This window comes from Carcharodon carcharias, chromosome 15 (genome assembly GCF_017639515.1).
Source record: "Carcharodon carcharias isolate sCarCar2 chromosome 15, sCarCar2.pri, whole genome shotgun sequence".
Lineage (NCBI taxonomy): Eukaryota > Metazoa > Chordata > Chondrichthyes > Lamniformes > Lamnidae > Carcharodon > Carcharodon carcharias.
The window spans coordinates 72892839-72910795 of NC_054481.1; the positions used below are offsets into that span (position 1 = coordinate 72892839).

At 41.8% G+C, this 17957-nt stretch overlaps 1 protein-coding gene across 12 annotated transcripts in view; it reads right to left on the reverse strand.

Annotated features, from left to right (window-relative positions):
* The window catches only part of LOC121287988 (inactive rhomboid protein 1-like), a 393414-nt gene that overhangs the window by 318972 nt on the left and 56485 nt on the right, over positions 1 to 17957 (reverse strand). For 3 of the 12 annotated variants that reach the window (XM_041206193.1, XM_041206174.1, XM_041206176.1), the window contains one exon: positions 3702 to 3797. The exons of 4 other annotated variants lie outside the window; for them this stretch is intronic. The gene's annotated coding sequence lies outside the window, so the exon portion shown is untranslated. Of the gene's footprint in view, positions 1 to 3701; positions 3798 to 13449; positions 13609 to 15315; positions 15335 to 15807; positions 15861 to 17957 lie in introns of those variants that run through there. 5 more of the 12 variants (XM_041206177.1, XM_041206175.1, XM_041206179.1 and 2 more) reach the window with 5 other exon arrangements.

The following is a 17957-nucleotide window of genomic DNA, read 5'->3' on the forward strand; positions in this document are numbered from 1 at the left end:
TTCATCTTCCATTTAATTAACAGAAAAGTAACAGTGAAGAAATTGGAAAAGTGAATATGTAAGCAACACAACCTCGAACTAAGGGTAAAAGGTTGATGCGCTGTTCTGGAAATAATTTGGGACTTTAACTCAGAAATGGTTGGCATTGAACACTAACTGAATGTGGAAGGGGTACACAGAGTTCTTTCTTTCAGAAAACTCCCTATTTAAGAGAGCAATTAACTATCATGATTTGGATACAGTACCTGATAATTGAAGGCCAACTCATCATCTCTGGGGCATCCAGCCCTACAACCCTCACAGATATCTGCACTTTCCCAATTCTGGCCTCTTGTTCATCAACGATTTTAATTGCTTCACCATTGGTAGCATGCCTTCAGTTGCCAAGGCCCTTAGCTCTGGAATTCTTCCTTAAAACACTGTCCTCACAATAATTGATAACATTCTATTAGCCTTTTGTGATTCATGCATAGGATACCCAGATCCTTCTGTACCTCAGAGCTCTGCAATCTCTCGCCATGTAAATAATACGCTTTTTTTTTATTCTTCCTGCCGAAATGAACGATTTCACATTTGCCCACATTGTACTCCATTTGCTAGATCTTTGCCCACTCACTTAACCTATCTATGTCACTTTGTAGCCTCCTTGCATCCTCTTCGTAATTTACTTTCCTATCTATCTTTGTGTCGTCAGTAAATTTCACAACCATTCCTTCGGTCCCTTCACCCAGGTCATTTATATAAAGTGTAAAAAGTTAAGACCGAGCACTGATCCCTGTGACATACCACTCATCACATCCTGCCAACCAGAAAAAGACCCATTTATGCAAACTCTCTGCTTCCTATTAGCTAGCCAATCTTCTATCCATGTCAATATGTTACCCCCCACACCATGAACTTTCATTTTCTGCAATAACCTTTGATGTTGCCCTTTATCAAATGCCTTCTGGAAATCTAAGTAAGTATGTCCACTGGTTCCCCTTTATCCACAGCACATGTGACTCCTTCAAAGAACTCCAATAAATTGGTTAAACATGATGTTCCTTTAACAAAACCATGTTGACTCTGCCTGATTGCCTTGAATTTTTCTAAATGCCCTGCTATAACATCTTTAATAATAGCTTCTAACATTTTCCCTACGACAGATGTTAAGCTAACTGGCCTGCAGTTTCCTGCTTTCTGTCTCCCTGCCTTTTTGAATAAAGGAGTTATTATTGCTATTTTCCAATCTAATGGAACCTTCCCCAAATCTAGGGAGTTTTGGAAAATTAAAACCAGTGCATCCCTGTGAAGAAATGTAAATGATGCAGTATCAGTCTCATTAATCTTTTCATCCTTAATATTATTCCGAATCCTAGGAAGGAGGTTTTCTTTTAATATAGCAGAAAAGCATCAGGTAGAATTTTCAGTTAAAATCAAGTCCCAGTCAAGAGACTTAGCTATAGTTCCTTGATCAAAATAGAGCAGACAATGACTCACATTTATACAACATTCCACGCATTAAATAATTTCTCAAAATGCCTTACAAGATGTGGAGACAACAATCAGGTAGGGAAAGAAATAAGGGAGCAGGAGGAAAACAGATTGAAGGCATAGTCTAAGAGATGTGGTGAGGTGGTGGGAGGATGAGAATTTCAAGGTGCAGATTTACAATTCCCAAAAAACATTGAGCTGGAGAGAAACATAATAGGGCGGAGTTGGGTGAAAGAAAATAAATGGAATACAGGACTGCAAGAAATCGCAGAGGCACAGCGGAGGCAAGTTCATCGAAGGATGTTTAGGATTTTCAAATTAATGTACTGAAGGACAGGGGACCAGAGAAGGCTCAAGGGCAGGGCTGTTGAGTGAATGAGGTTCAGTATAATGTTTGGGGTTCAATGTAGAGTTTATGTAGGCAGCAGAGTTTTGGATGACTCGGGAGTTTTTGTGGTGTGCAGCTAATGAGGAGACAGTTATGGTCGAGCCTGGAAGTGGAAATGCCAAGGATAAGAGTTGATGACTGGAATGTGGCCTTTGAAGCTCAGTCCAAGTCAAACAGCACAACGAATGGGAACTATGACATTCAACAGGAGTAAGAAGCCAGGGAGAAGGCTAGAATTCGGAGCAGAGTGGGAGGTTTCTGATAGGAGACAAACACAATGGTTTCAGCCTCGTCAGCCTCTGGCTGAAGGAAGTTCTGGCTCATCTATAACTCAAAAGGGAATATTTTACAAAATGTGAAGGCAGCATAATACTACCACACAGCTTGGTCACAGTTCTCAGGATGTTGGAATAAAACATGATGATAACTAATTTTCACTGGGTTCCTGAAATCAGAGAAAGTCAGGAAACGTCGGTGAATCTTAGAACAACAAAACTTAATATAGAGATTATGGTTTTGGCTCTGAGTGGATGCAATTCCCATAGTTAGAATACTGCCCACCACAGGGATCTCCTGACTGAAGCCAACTTTTTGGCCCAGGATTATTTGTGTGATGGGGATGGTTCCACAGTCTGTCCTGCTGTTGCTGCTGTAAGGTCACAGGCCTAATATGTTAATTCTGTTTCTCTCTCCACAAATGCTACCAGAGCTGCTGAGTATCTCCAGCATTTTCTGTTTTTATTATTGCTGGTGCTGAGATTGTGTTTGGCCACAATCCAACATCACTTGCACAGGCCCTTCCACACTCGAACCCAAGGCCACTTCTACAACCTTCAAAATCTAAACGCTGGAGTCCAACATTCCAGGCCCTACATCCAATCTGCAAACAAAATGGCAGTCGCATGGAAATAGAAGGTGATTCCCTCAGCTTTGCATTGTATGTGGGCACACACAATGGTAAACATATTCCCCGTTATTTGGAAGAAGGGAACAGCAATGTCTCAGTCAATTGCCCCCGAGCACACTTCCCACTCTGCCCACTCCAGAATGACTGAGGAAGTGCCAGACTGGAAGCGAATATCTTGGCCGACACTTTCACAATTGAGCATGCTGCACAGAATTTCATTCTCACTCATCTAGTGAAACCTACATTTGTTATTCAAAATATTTCAACAACAGTCTTCAAAGTAATTGCACAATAAACATCAGCATTCAGAACACCAAGCTGGCCACCATGTGACCCAATTAAGAAGAGCATTCAAGAGGACCAACACATCACGAGCCTGTACTATATAATTCCGTAAGCAGAGCCACCTTCCTCTACAATAAGGAAGCAGCTTTGTTGTGGACACTTTCGTGAACATTTGTGTTTAATTAAATCTGAGGAACAGCAGCCCCTACACTTCCTGCTCATCTGCAGGTCAGTATCCTTCCCAGAATTAAAAGGTTCTGTTGTCATGATTTTCAAGCATCAGAGCTAGCAGCAAACACTTCAAGCCACCATAATCTTTGCCCAGTTCTTTCTTTGGAATTGTTCCAGTCAGGAGCAGAAATATTCTAATTACTTTCTGATGGATTTTGCTGCAGAAATGGTTCAAAACGCACTTGCTTTAACAACCTTGACATTTACACAAACAAAATCCCAATGCAGAACCTCTTCAAAACGTCATGATGTCAAAATGAAATTCAGCTAACAATATGCACTTTTGATCAGTTTGGTGACAGTTCACTCAGGTAATCCCTCCTGTGTCCCAGGGTTTTTTTAAAATATATAAATTCAAACAGAATAGATATTTATTACACCAAAAAAAGGCAAAGAACAAAAGGTGACACACATTACCTCGACCGGTGTTTGGAGTCACTGTGGCGCATCCGCGAGGCTAAGAGCTACATGGATAGCACATTCAGAGAGGCGGTCACACCGTAGCTTAAGTACCTGGAGACAGACAGGGAATGGGTTACCACCAGGCAGTCCAAGAGAAGTAGGCAGATAATGCAGGAGTCCTCTGGGATCCCAATCACAAATCAGTTTTCCATTTTGGAAGCTGGTGAGGGCGTTGGTTCTTCAGAGGAGTGCAGTCAGACCCAAGTTTGCGGCACGACAAGCGGCTCGGTTGTACAGGAGGGGAAGAAGAAGAAAGAAAGAGCAATAGTAATAATAGGGGATTCATTGGTTAGAGGAACACAGGCGTTTCTGTGGCCGTAGACATGATTCCAGGATAGTTTGTTGCCTCCCAGGTACCAGGGTCAAGGACATCACAGGGGGGCTGCAGGACATTCTTCTGGGCGGTGGGGGGGGGGGGGGGGGGGGGGGGGGGGGGGGGGGTGGTAAACAGCCAGAGGTTGTGGTCCACATTGGTACCAATTACTTAGATAAGAAGGGGGGATGTGGTCCTGCTGGCAGAATTTAGGGAGCTAGATAAAAAAATTAGCATGAAGGGCCTCAAATTTAGTCATCTCCGGATTAATCCCAATGCCACGTGCCAGTGAGTACAGAAATAGGAGGATAAGGCAGATGAATGCATGGCTGGAAAGATAGTGCAGGAGGGAAGGCTTTCGATTGCTGGAACACTGGGACTGGCTCTAGGGGAGATGGCACCTGCACAAGCCAGACAGGTTGCACCTGAACAGAGTTGGGACTGAGTTCCTTGCAGAGCATTTTGCTAGTGCTGTTGGGAGGGCTTTAAACTAACTCAGAAGGGGTGTGGGAACTTAGAGAAAATATTAGAGAGAAATACCAGGGTGCTCAAAATACCAAGAGGGACAGATAGCACTAGTATAGAGAATAGTAAGTTAATAGGTAAAATCGGGATAATGGAGAAAGTAACAAAATCTAAATCAGGGTTACTATGCATGTGTGTGAATGCACGGAGTGTAGTACATAAGGGAGTTACAGATGCAGATTACCGTATGGAAAAATGATGTTGTGGTGATATCAGAGATCTGACTCAAGGAAGGGCAGAACTGGGTGTTAAATGTTCCCGGGTACAAGGTGTTCAGAAAAGATAGGAAAGGAAGAAATTGAGGAGGGGTGGCGGTATTGGTTAAGGAAAGCATTGCAGTGCTGGAGAAAGAGGACATCCAAGATTATTCAAGGACAGAATCAATTTGGCTAAAGCCAAGGAACAAAAAGGGTGCAATTACATTGCTCGGTGTAGTCTATATACCGCCAAATAGTGAGAAGGATGTAGAAAACAAATCCGCAGGGAAATTACAGAGCGATGCAGACATTATAGAGTAGTTATGCTGGGGGACTTTAATTACCTGAATGTAGACTGGGACAGTGGTAATGTAAAGGTCGAAAAGGGGCAGAAGTTCCTAGATTGTGTTCAGGAGAATTTTCCACAGCAGTATGTGTCCAATCCAACCAGAAAAGACACACTGTTGGACCTGGTTCTTGATCTATTTGGCCCATCTCATTTCCAAGTGTCAGTGAGGGAACATTTAGGAGACAGTGATCATTGTATTGTACATTTTAGGATGATGATAGAAAAGGGCGATGGCAATCCAATCTAAGAATAATTAACTGGATGACAGTAGACTTCGATGGGGCAACAATGGAGCTGGGCCAGATAGACTGGAGTGAAAGATTGGTAGGAAAAACTGTAGCTGAACAATGGGCTACCGTCAAAAAATAATTGGTTCAGGCACAGTCAAGATATATTCCATTGAAAAGGGAAAGGTAAGGTAAACAAGCCCAGAGCTCCCTGGATGAAAAAGGAGATTGAAATTAAGATGAAGAAGAAAAATTGCACTTATGACAGGTGTCAGGTAGAAAATACAATTGAGAACTAAGAGGAACACAGAAGGTTCAGAGGGGAGTTGAAACAGCATGTTAGAGAAGTCAGAGGGATTATGAGAAAGGACTGGCAGCCAACATAAAGGGGAATTCCAAAGTCTTCTATAGGCATATAAATAGCAAAACGGTGAAAAAAGGAGTAGGGATGATTAGGGACCTAAAAGGGAATTTATACATGGATGCAGAGGCCATGGCAGAGGTATCAAATGAATATTTTGCATCCATCTTTACCAAGGAGGTAGATGCTACCCAGGTCATGGTGATAGACAAGGAAACTCTGTCACTAGAAGGATTCAAAATTTACAAGGAGGAAATGTGGATGAGACTGTCAGTACTTAAAGTTGACAAGGCACCGGGACCAGACGAGATGCATCCAAGGATATTGAAGGAAGCAAGAGGAGAAATTGCAGGGACTGGCCATAATCTTTCAGTCTTCCCTAGACTCAGGGGAGATGCCAGAGGATGGGAGAATTGCAAACATCATGTCCTTGTTCAAAAAAGGTTGTAAGGATAATCCCAGCAATTACAGATCAGTTAGTTTAATTTCCGTGGTGGGCAAGATCTAGAAACAATTATTCGGGGTAGAATTAGTAGTCACATGGAAAAACATGGGTTGACAAAGAAGAGCCAGCATGGATTTCTAAAGGGGAAATCGTGTTTAACTAACTTGCTGGAGTTTTTTGAAGAGGTAACAGAAAAGCTCGAAAAGGGTAATGCTGTTGATGTGGGGTACATGGACTTTCAAAAGGCATTTGATACAGTGCCACACAACAGACTTGAGAAAAGTTATTGCTCATGGAATAAGAACAATAGTAGCAATGGGGATACAAAATTGGCTAAAAAATTGGAAGCAGAGAGCAATGATCAATGGATATTTTTCAGGCTGGAGGAAGGTTTGTAGTGGAGTTTCCTAGGGGTCAGTATTGGAACCCTTGCTTTTCCTGATATATATTAATGATCTAGATCTTGGTGTACAGGGGACAATTTCAAAGTTTGCAGATGATAAGAAGCTTGCTGTAAACTGTGAGGACGACAGTGTAGAACTTCAAAAGGACATAGACAAGTAGGTGGAACGGGCAGATAGGTGGCAGATGAAATTCAATGAGGAGAAGTGTGAGGTGATGTATTTTGGTAGGAAGAACATGGAGAGACAATATAAAATAAGGGATGAAATTTTGAAGGGGGCACAGCCGCAGGAAAACCTGGGTGTATATGTGCATAGATCATTGAACGTGGCAGGACAGGTGGAGAGAGCAATTAATAAAGCATATAGTATCCTGGGCTTTATTAATGGGGCATAGAATACAAGAACAGAGAGGTTATGCTCAGTTTATATAAGACACTCATTAGATCTCAGCTGGCATATTGTGTACAGTCCTGGGCGCCACATTGTAGGAAGGATGTGATCACATTGGAGAGAATGCAGACAGGGTTTACAAGAATGATTCCAGGGGCGAGAAACTTCAGTTATGAAGAAAGGTTGGAGAACTTTTCTCCTTGGAGAGAAGGCGGCTAAGAGGGGATTTGATAGAGATGTTCAAAATCATGAGCAGGCTTGACAGAGTAGATAGGGAGAAGCTGTTCCCGCTCGTAAAAGGATCAAGAATGAAAGAGCAGAGATTGAAAGCGTTTCGCAAAAGAAGCTAATGTGATGTGAGAGAAAACTTTTTCACACAACGAGTGGTTCAGGTCTGGAATGCACTGCCTGGAAGTGTGGTGGAGGAAGGTTCAATCAAGGCATGCAAGAGGGCATTAGGTGATTATTCGAATGGAAACAAATGTGCAAGGGCACGGGGTAAAGGCAGGGCAACGGCACTAGGTCATAATGCTCATTTAGAGAGCCAGTGCAGACATGATAGGCCAAATGGCCTCCTTCTGTGCCGTTAAAATTCTGTGATGCCTTTCTTTGATAGCAAACTTTTGCCAATCTCACTAATACTGGATGGGTTACTATCAGTGTAGTCAGTAGTCCCATTTAAACCTGGATGAACTACACTAGTGTGGTTACAGTACCACTTATTAGATAAGTTAGCCCCAGGTCTGTAAAACAGGTGCTGGATAAATTACACACAGTGCAGTCAAGTGAGGGCATTTCCACAAAATTAAATTGCCTCGGTCTGATAATAATCTGCTTTTAATAAAATCTATTTTTGTGTCACTAAGTATGACTGCTGATAAAAACATAAAAAGACCTTAAATCCATAAGTAAATCCGCATACTGACCCTTTTGTCTAATAGAGCTGCTACCCGAATCATTATGCCTTTGGAGAACAAAAACAAAAATGCCTGGAAAAACTCAGCAGGTCTGACAGGATCTGCAGAGAGGAACACAGTTAACGTTTCGAGTCCGTATGACTCTTCATCAGAACTAAGGAAAAATAGAAAAGAGGTGAAATATAAGCTGGTAGTTGGGGGGTGGGAGGGGTGCACGTGGGAGGTGGGACAGGTAGAGCTGGATAGAGGGCCAGTGACAATTGGAGATTGCCAAAAGATGTCATAGACAAAAGGACAAAGAGGTCTTGACGGTGGTGATATTAGCCAAGAAATGTGCTAATGGTGACATTAAGGGTAGAAAGCAGGATGAGCAAGTGACAGATAGCCCTAGTGGGGGTGGGGTGGGGTGGAAGGGATCAAAATAGGCTAAAAGGTAAAGATAAAACAATGGATGGAAATACATTTAAAAATAATGGAAATAGGTAGTAAAAGAAAAATATAAATAATTGGAAAAAGGTGGATCAGAAAAGGGGTGGGGATGGAGGAGAGAGTTCATCATCTAAAGTTGTTGAACTCAATATACAGTCCGGAAGGCTGTAAAGAGCCTAGTCGGAAGATGAGGTGCTGTTCCTCCAGTTTGCGTTGAGCTTCACTGGAACATTGCACCAGGCCAAGGATGGACATGTGGGCATAAGAGCAGGGTGATGTGTTGAAATGGCAAACTGGAGGAACAGCACCTCATCTTCCGACTAGGCACTTTACAGCCTTTCGGACTGAATATTGAGTTCAACAACTTTAGATCATGAACTCTCTCCTCCATCCCCACTCCCTTTCCGATCCCCCTTTTTCCAATTATTTATATATTTTTCTTTTCCCACCTATTTCCATTATTTTTAAATGTGTTTCTACCTATTGTTTTATCTTTACCTTTTAGCCTATTCCGATCCCTTGACACCACCCCACCCCCACTAGGGCTATCTGTACCTTGCTCGTCCTGCTTTCTACCCTTAATGTCACCATTAGCACATTTCTTAGCTAATATCACCACCATCAACACCTCTTCATCCTTTTGTCTATGACATCTTTTGGCTATCTCCACCTATCACTGGCCCTCTATCCAGCTCTATCTGTCCCACCTCCCCCCAACCGTTAAACTAGCTTATATTTCACCTCTTTTCTATTTTTACTTAGTTCTGTTGAAGAGTCATACGGACTTGAAACGTTAACTGTGTTCCTCTCCGCAGATGCTGTCAGACCTGCTGTGTTTTTGTTTTGGATTTCCAGCATCCATAGTTTTTTGCTTTTATGCATTTGGAGAATACCAATCCATTTCGTGTTAAGGGAAGAGAACTTGATTGATTCAGGCTCACAGGCAGTTTTGTTGCCATCCAGCTGTTTAAAACGCTTCACTTGTTGGACTGCACCAGCATTACTGCTGACTGTTCAAATTCTGTTCCCACATTCTTTCCAGAAGGTTAAATCAGCACCAAACCTGTTTAATTTGCACCTTCAGTCCTAATCTCCCAAATTCTCTTTGACAGTTGACTTTGAAGGCTGATTCCCATGCAATGTCAAACATCCAGCAAAAAATACACCTCATTCTTTCAATAGAAATCTTTCTTATTTTGCAATTAATGTACCTAAAACCATGCAGTTTATTTTTTTTTATATAAATGCTAGTTTAATACCTGAGTAGACATCTAAAGAAACTCATGGTACTATGAATATTTTGTTATTATTGCTTTTACCTCGAGATAAATTACTGACTCTACAACAGTAAAATTTTAAAGAGAAGGTCAGGATATGCTTTTTGTCCATGAGATAGGGGCTTTGTTGGCTAGACCAACATTTCTCACCCATTTCTATTGCCCTGGAGAAGGTGGTGGTGAGTTGCCTTCTTGAACCATGGTGTTAGTACAACCTTCTTGTTTGTCCTTCAAGGCGAAAAAGGCAATCAGTGTCTAATCGAGATACCTGGCATTAGGAAGGGGGGTCCTGTTGAAAGCCAACCCTCTCCCTGTACTTGCTGCTGAACCCCCTGGCCCCTGGCAACCCACACCTTGCCCCCCGTCCCCCAACCATCATTCACCTGTGGCCTGATTTCAATCAACGATCCTGGGCCTCTGGTGGGTACATTACTGGCAGCAACCACCCCCTCCCCAGTGATGCTGATGAGCAGTGTACAGCTGCCACCCTGCGATTTGCCAGCAGCTTTCAGGGGCAGTACTTCCACTCTCAGGGTCTTTGATCCCAGGCAACGCCCGTTGCTGCCCAGTTAACTGCCTGAGAGGTACTTAATGCAGCAGGCCTTGCCGAAAAGAGGCAACGCTGGGCTGTCACCAGTTCTCCATCCAGTAAGACCCTACCATCTACATCAAAATACGTTATTGTGTACAAAGCATTTCGTACAGTGCTGTAGAATTCCTTGACTTTTACTTTTATTTCAGGACTTTGAAATAAGCGTTCTTAAGCACAAATTAACAATCCAATTTTCCTGTCTAATGTAAAATTTAATTCCATTTGCCTACGTCAAAAGTGCAATAATATTTTACCTTATTAACATTTTATATTCTGCACATTACATCAAAATCTATTAACATCTAAATATTCTTAAACTTCCCTGTTCTTAACTAGTCAAATAATTGGCCAATTATTTATAGCAGAGGAGGAGACTGGTCCACAAAATCAAGTTGAATATCTTTCAAACAAAAGCAAAACCTCAACATTTCTACAACAGACATTTTGGTGTCGTTTCCTTATTTGGATGCTGCAAATTTCTGATGTATAATATACCCAACCGGAAGACTTTGTGCACTAAGTGCAGGAATGTAAATTAGATTATTTCTTGTAGTCTGAACCAAACAAGAATTCTCAATGTGCACAGTGAAGTTGGTGAAGACTATGAAAACTATAAGTTGGTGATGTTGTCTTTCAAAATTCAAGCTAAGAAATGTTGGACTGAGCTGATCACTTGACATTTATGCTGACTTTCAAAATCATTTTAATGCTTCAGATATGGCTGAGTTTGGTGAATCCAGTTTGGGTAAAACTGAAACAGGACATCTAAATCTAGGCCTCTTCACAATCCCCAAGTTGAAATATTACAAGGAGATTTTTTTCTCTGAGGAGTTTGTATGTCCTTGCTTGATTTTCAAATCATCACAAGACTTTGTTTATCAATGGTACCATTTTACTGGAGAACATAAACTCTTAGAAATTCACTCACCATATAAATAGAACACTGCATGTCACATGCACATAGTTCAGTGTGAGCTAAGTAACTCTCCATTTATTGAGGCTAGGTACCGAATACAGAGGAAGTACCCACTATTCATCAGGTCAGTCTTAATTTGCAGAAACAGAGGCAAAAAGTTACTGGTGACAGAAACAGCAAAGCCTCAAATTCTCCAGGGTATAAACTGGATAGCCTGGGAAAACGAGAGCAGGGATCTCAATGTGTAATTAATGGGTGCCCATTAATTGAAATGCAGGCAGTATGCTAACATTGTGTTACCTGCTGATTAGAATGGTTTCCACACGCAGTGAAGTGGCAATCTCTGTTAGCGCACACAGACCCAACCACTATGCAGCATCTGATATCTGACTGTGAAACTCACCATTCAGCACAAACAGCTGCTACCAAAGGATTAGGATTCTACCAAAGGATTCCTCAATGACTGTCTCACCATTAGCACATCTTTTAGATAATATCATCCCCGTCAACAACCCTTTGTCCTTTTGTCCACAACATCTTTGGCAATCTCTTCTTTGCCTCCACCTATCACTGGCCCTCTATCCAGCTCTACCTGTCCCACCCCCCTCAAATAGCTTATATTTCACCTCATATCTATTTTTCTTTAGTTCTGATGAAGAGTCATACGGACTCGAACATTAACTGTATTCTTCTCCACAGATGCTGTCAGACCTGCTGAGTTTTTCCAGCTATTTTTGTTTTTTGTTTCAGATTTTCAGCTTCCGCAGTATTTTGCTTTTAGCTTGTACCAAAAGTCTGCAGTGGAAGCTCAGAGTGCAGTCACTGTGGCTGTGGATTACATTGTTCAAAGGGGCTGGCACAGTATGAAAGCAGTCCAGCAATCTGTTCTCCAACATACTACTAGGATTACTAAGGCTCCCCCCTCCCCCACCCCCCCAAGAGAGAGGGGTAAAGCATGAACCTCCAGCCCTCCTTCAGAATGACTGTATTCATCCACCCTCCTATGCCATTCTGCCAGTGTCCTTGCTCTTCCCTGTCAGCTGGCCAGGCCTGCCAATTCAGAATGTTGCTGACGATTTTAAGACGCAGTCAGGGATTGAGCCTTTGAGGCCCAGAGGTACTCAAACTCATCTGAAGCCTTCTATCAGCCATGCTGCAGCCACTGGAGTAGGGCTGCATAAGATCAATAGAACAGGCAAAGGCATACAGAAGACAAGCACCAAGAGAAAGCAGAATGGTAACTAGTTCTTGTTTGTACACTGTAAGGTTCACTTTCACTTATAAATTTGGTTTGGGATACTTTTGAGGTGGCTTTCATTTTTGCATTATGGCTTAGTGGACTCTATAACGGAGAGAGAGAAGGTACAGTGTGGGGATTGTTGACAAATGGGGAATTGGGTTCAAGATTACTGGTATTGCACTTGAATGAGTTCTTAATGGACAGCAAGAGCCAGGCTCTTCAGAGGGCTGTGCCCTCATGATGGTGAGGTTGTGCAGCATGCAGTAGACCATCAAGATTCTCGAGATCCATTTGCTGAATATGGAAGGGCTCTCCAGAGCAACCCCAGCATTGGAACCATTGCTTCAGGACACCAATGATCTAATGAACGTTAACTGTATTCCTCTCCTCAGATGCTGTCAGACCTGCTGAGTTTTTCCAGGTATTTTTGTTTCTGCACCAATGATCTGCTCTATCTCATTACACATGGCAGCATAGATTGCATTGTAAACAAAAACAAAAATACCTGGAAAAACTCAGCAGGTCTGGCTGTATCTGCAGAGAGGAGCACAGTTAACGTTTCGAGTCTGAATGACCCTTCAACAGAATAACACAGAGATAAAAACAAAAAAACTGCGGATGCTGGAAATCCAAAACAAAAACAGAATTACCTGGAAAAACTCAGCAGGTCTGGCAGCATCGGCGGAGAAGAAAAGAGTTGACGTTTCGAGTCCTCGTGACCCTTCGAGGACTCGAAACGTCAACTCTTTTCTTCTCCGCCGATGCTGCCAGACCTGCTGAGTTTTTCCAGGTAATTCTGTTTTTGTCTTCAACAGAATAAGGTCATTTGGAGTCAAAACGTTAACTGTGTTCCTCTCCGCAGATACGGCCAGACCTGCTGAATTTTTCCAGGTATTTTTGTTTTTGTTTTGGATCTCCAGCATCCGCAGTTTTTTGTTTTTATCTTAGATTTTATTGTATGCATGCTACACATATATTCATAAGTTGTGAACCAATGTCATTGCCCATGTGCTTGTTGTGCAGTCATCACCCTCTGGTTTGCTATGGTGACTCAAATGCAGATGCACATGGACTGCGGCAAAATGAAGATCATGACTGCTGTCAGGATACTGGGTGCTGACCTGTAGGCCTCAGTTGGCATTGAGGGAGTGGAAACTCTTTTGGTTCCGGTAAATGATAAAGTTGAAATGCATTGCCGGCAAAGTGGTGTGTACACAATCAGTAGCATCCTGCACCTTGGGTAGGCCTGCAATCCCAGCAAAGCCACATTCTTGCTCCATCTGGTAAGAGAGAATGAAATTGAGTTTACTCTGTTTGAATAAAGAGTGCCAGAGACCTCCCTCACCCAACAGTGGATGGAAAACTAAGATATTGCAAATATTTCTAGCTCCAGCCTTGAAGGATCCAAGCACATGTACAGCCATCTTCATAGCCACTGGCAATGTCATCCTCGCCCTGTTGGGAAGTTACAGTTGTGGCTGCAGCAGGTGGCAGATTTCAATAAGGATGACCGTACTGATGAATGGATATCTCACACATTGTTTCTCGCTGAGGCTCAGGGAGGAGAATTGCTCCCCAAGCACCCTGGGCCTATATGGCCTCCCACTGAGAGTCCTTCTTCCCCTTCCATCTCTTCCAGCAGCTTTTCCTGCTGTGTGTGGTCTGTGTGCATTCTCCCAGTCATGCTGCATTCCAAGTGGGATACCTACTGCATCCATGTCTGAAATCAACTAGTTTATGCCTCCAAGAAAAATTCAAATCAGGATAAAGCCTTTTAGCACCTGCCACACTACCACCCTGGAGACTTGTGCAACTTTAAACAACTATAGAAAGCGCCAAACACTTATAGAATGTAGCAACAGCCAGGAGAAATCAACCAGCAACTAACCTGTAAGCAGTTGACAATCCCTTTAAATAGCAGTGGTTGGGGGCCCTTCCTGCTGCTGAACTCATGTTCAGCTGTGCAAGGTTAAGAGAGGGCACTGGCTGGAGCATTCAGTTCCAATGTGGCATTGCTGGCATCAAATCAGCTTCACATGCTGACTGATGTCATGATCTGCAGGCTCTGCATGTTTCGAACAAACATTAGCTGATGTGTACCAACGCCCTGGCTAAGATGGCACAAGCATGATTCAGGGCAGAAGTGTGCATGCGCACAAGATGCTGTTTTGGACCCAAACAGTGGATGCCACCGAGCTCAATCTTACACCCTTCAGGTTTGAAAGCTCTCCCAAGGAGTCACACATACTCAACACCAGCTCCCACAAACACTCAGTCACTAGTAAAACAAAAGAACATTTTTATGAATTTGGAATCATCAAGAACAGCACAAGGTCAAATTTCATAATGAATGGCCGATGGGATTCTACTCAGGTATAACTTTAAAGCTTTTTACAAGTTAAGAAAGGCAAAATTATAATTGTGGTATTTACCACCTTATCATTAATATGTAGAAAGATCCAACCTCCCAATTCACTGACTTCAGCTTTTAAAAAGTATTCTTGCCTTTAAAACACTCAGGCTACAATTTTTCTTTTACTGAGATTTAAGCATAGAAAAACCATCCAGGCAATGTATTTAATTGCATGAATTAAAATTGACACCAATCAAGTATTTACCACTCTCCCACAACATTTTAAAATGTGTATTTCCTGTTACATGAGACACCAAGATGCCTTATGAATAACCCAAAATCCAAAAATCATGGCCTACAGACATTGTTAACCACAGCACTCTAGAAATATCAAAAATATATCATTTTCCATATTAAAATATTATTTCAAAAGGACACTATGATCCGAACTCAGTAAATGAAAATAATTTCACACATGTATTAAAAGTGCAACTTGAGATGTGTGGCAGATGACTAACAGTAAGGAGTTGAGAGCTTCCAGCTTTCAAAAATATTTCACACACGCCCGGGTTTTATGCTAAAGCACACAAAATTCATTGATTCTGTATTTTCTACTTGCAACCAATGTGCTTACCTTCCCCTCACAGTCACCATTACTGTCAACCATGTGGTACTTTTCCAAGTATTAAGGACATGCAGTTAGTAACTATCAAATTCAAATTCACTCAATTCTGTACAACACTGTGACACTGGCATGAGCTTTTTTTTTTAGCAAATCTGTTTCTCTTCCTCAATCGCCAGCTTTCGTTGCATTGACAAGTTCAAACTGGTTTCATTCAGCAAAACTGACAACCAACCTTGTGGGTTATTGTAAAAAAAAACCTCTAAACTTAAGATGTCACTTCCATGTGAGGCTTCTTGAAACTGCAATGGGAATACCAAATCCTTCCAAAATAATAGTGTCGAATTTCAGAGCAAAGGCCTTAGTATAAAACGTTCCAACTAGGAACCTCTTGATCACTACAATTTGCTAACTGCATCAACAATCCTGTGAAAGGGAACCTCTTTTTGTGGCTTGCTGCACTTAATCACTGCCCTGGCTGAATAAGATACCCACTGTACTTACAGTCTGCTGCATAACAAAAGAATCTCACAGCCAACTCAAAAAAAACGAAAAGCAAGCCACGCACTGCCCCAATGGTACAGATGACTGGTCCTGATTATAGATTAACAAGAGTAGTCAGGAGGAGTCAGGAGGACAAAACGCTTAGTCATTGCTACAATGAGCTCATTTATTCACTCTGGCATCTCATGTTGTCTTGTTTTGATCATCCACTCACATTCTAACTTTTTTCACCACTTCATTTCTGAAGTTTTCTGTAATGCTGGGCAAAAGGTACCTATAAATGAACTCATCTGGAACTCCTTACATGGCAGATGGTACTACAGCCTGCAATTGGTAATGCTAGGCATTTAGAGCACTCCGTTAAAATACACCAGTTTAATTTTAGTTAGAAAGATGAAGACACATGCCACTTAAACAGCTCTAAGGGACAGATTTCACTTAAGTAAAAGTCCTTTTTTAAACATAAACACTTGTTTTGGTCTAAGGTAATTTGATGTCTGCACAGAAGAATGATAATGTTGCTCAAAGGAAGGTGTTTACATCTGAGATTCAATTATTGAATATCCTGCGCACACATGATGAGTGTGCATTTTTGAAGAGGGTGTGGTCTCTGCATTAGGCAGTTTGTCAAGTTAGCTCTTTGCCAGAGACATGATGAGGAGCGTTAGCTCTGTCTTCCTCTTCACAGATGCTGTCGGACCTGCTGGGTTTTTCCAGCACTTTTCATTTTTGAGAAAGGGATACTAACTCTTGTTTCAATATCATGCAAGAGAGCAAAGCATTCATGTTCACCCTTCAAAGTAAAAGAAATGCTATCAGCAGATCAGCATCATGTCTACCTGCATCTACAAACCTGATTAAATAACTTCACCAAAGGGCAGGCCCCAATTTATTTTTGGGAGATTCTAATAGATTGGGAATGGCTCTCCCTCTCCTGAATGAGTCGGAGGATTCAGCAAAGTAGCAGAGTGTTTGAACCTGCGCCTGACCACTCCATGCTGCTGTATTGATGTTTCAATGTGCTAGCAGCAGGCCTTTGAAAACCATAATGATCTTCACAATATCAATCTTAGCACTTGCTGTTAACTTCTACTTTTCTGAAAAAAAACTATCAGTTTATCAAAGTGCCCACGCACACACAAAGTTCAATCAAACACTTTAGAAATACACTTCACTTACAACCAATATTAATTAAGAGAGAATCTCATCAGTAATATTTCACTCTTCAGTGTGAATGAACGTCCCTCTTTCGCCAATAACAGTAGGTTCTATTTTGAACGGGGCGCAATGAATATAAATTTTTAAGTTCTAGATATCTGAGTTATCTTAATGACATCACTGGAGCCAGGGGCTTGGTGCAATTAAAGGCAGGCAGCCAAAGCAATTGAAGCCAGGGATCTAGGTCTAAAATAAACCATTAGCACACACATTATGTTAGAATGATGTAACTCCAATCACCAGGAGAAACTCTATCCTTTACAGTCTACCACTATTCTTCAGAGTTCAAGCCAACATTCCTGGACCCAACTGATGTACTGATACAAATCCAGCAGTTTAAAATGATTATAAATTTTAATTAGAAATCTGGACAATTTTAAACAAATGAAAAAACAATCGTATTGTTCTGTTGTCAAACACCAAGAATTGTGCGAACACCATTTGCCCAAAAAAGCTTCCTCCCTCAAAGAGGCCAAGTACCTGGCATTCAGCCATCGCCTCTGATAATTAACAAACTTCCAAAAGCAGCCTGCTGGGGATCATCATGAACTTGCAATCAATAATTCTGTGACCCAGGATACAGGTGAATCAATCTTTAACCGCTGAACTATAAAATGCAACTTGCTCGAAGTTCTTTTTTTTTAAAAAATTTGATTCTAGCTCTGCTGAGGTCTCTAAGGTAAATGCAGCACCCAGATCTGACTCTGATCTATATCGGAAGTTCCTATCTCAGATCAATGTCTGCTAACTCAGCACAGACCATTCATTTGCATAATTGGGTTTAATTTCATGGACCTAGGATGGGAATGAAAACCATCAGCTTTTTCCTCCTTGCTAACCTGTGCTAACTGTACCTGCCTCTCCTAACCCCGAACCCACCCTTGCCACTTCCACTGCTGAAGAGAAAATGGAACAGCATTAAAACAGGCTGT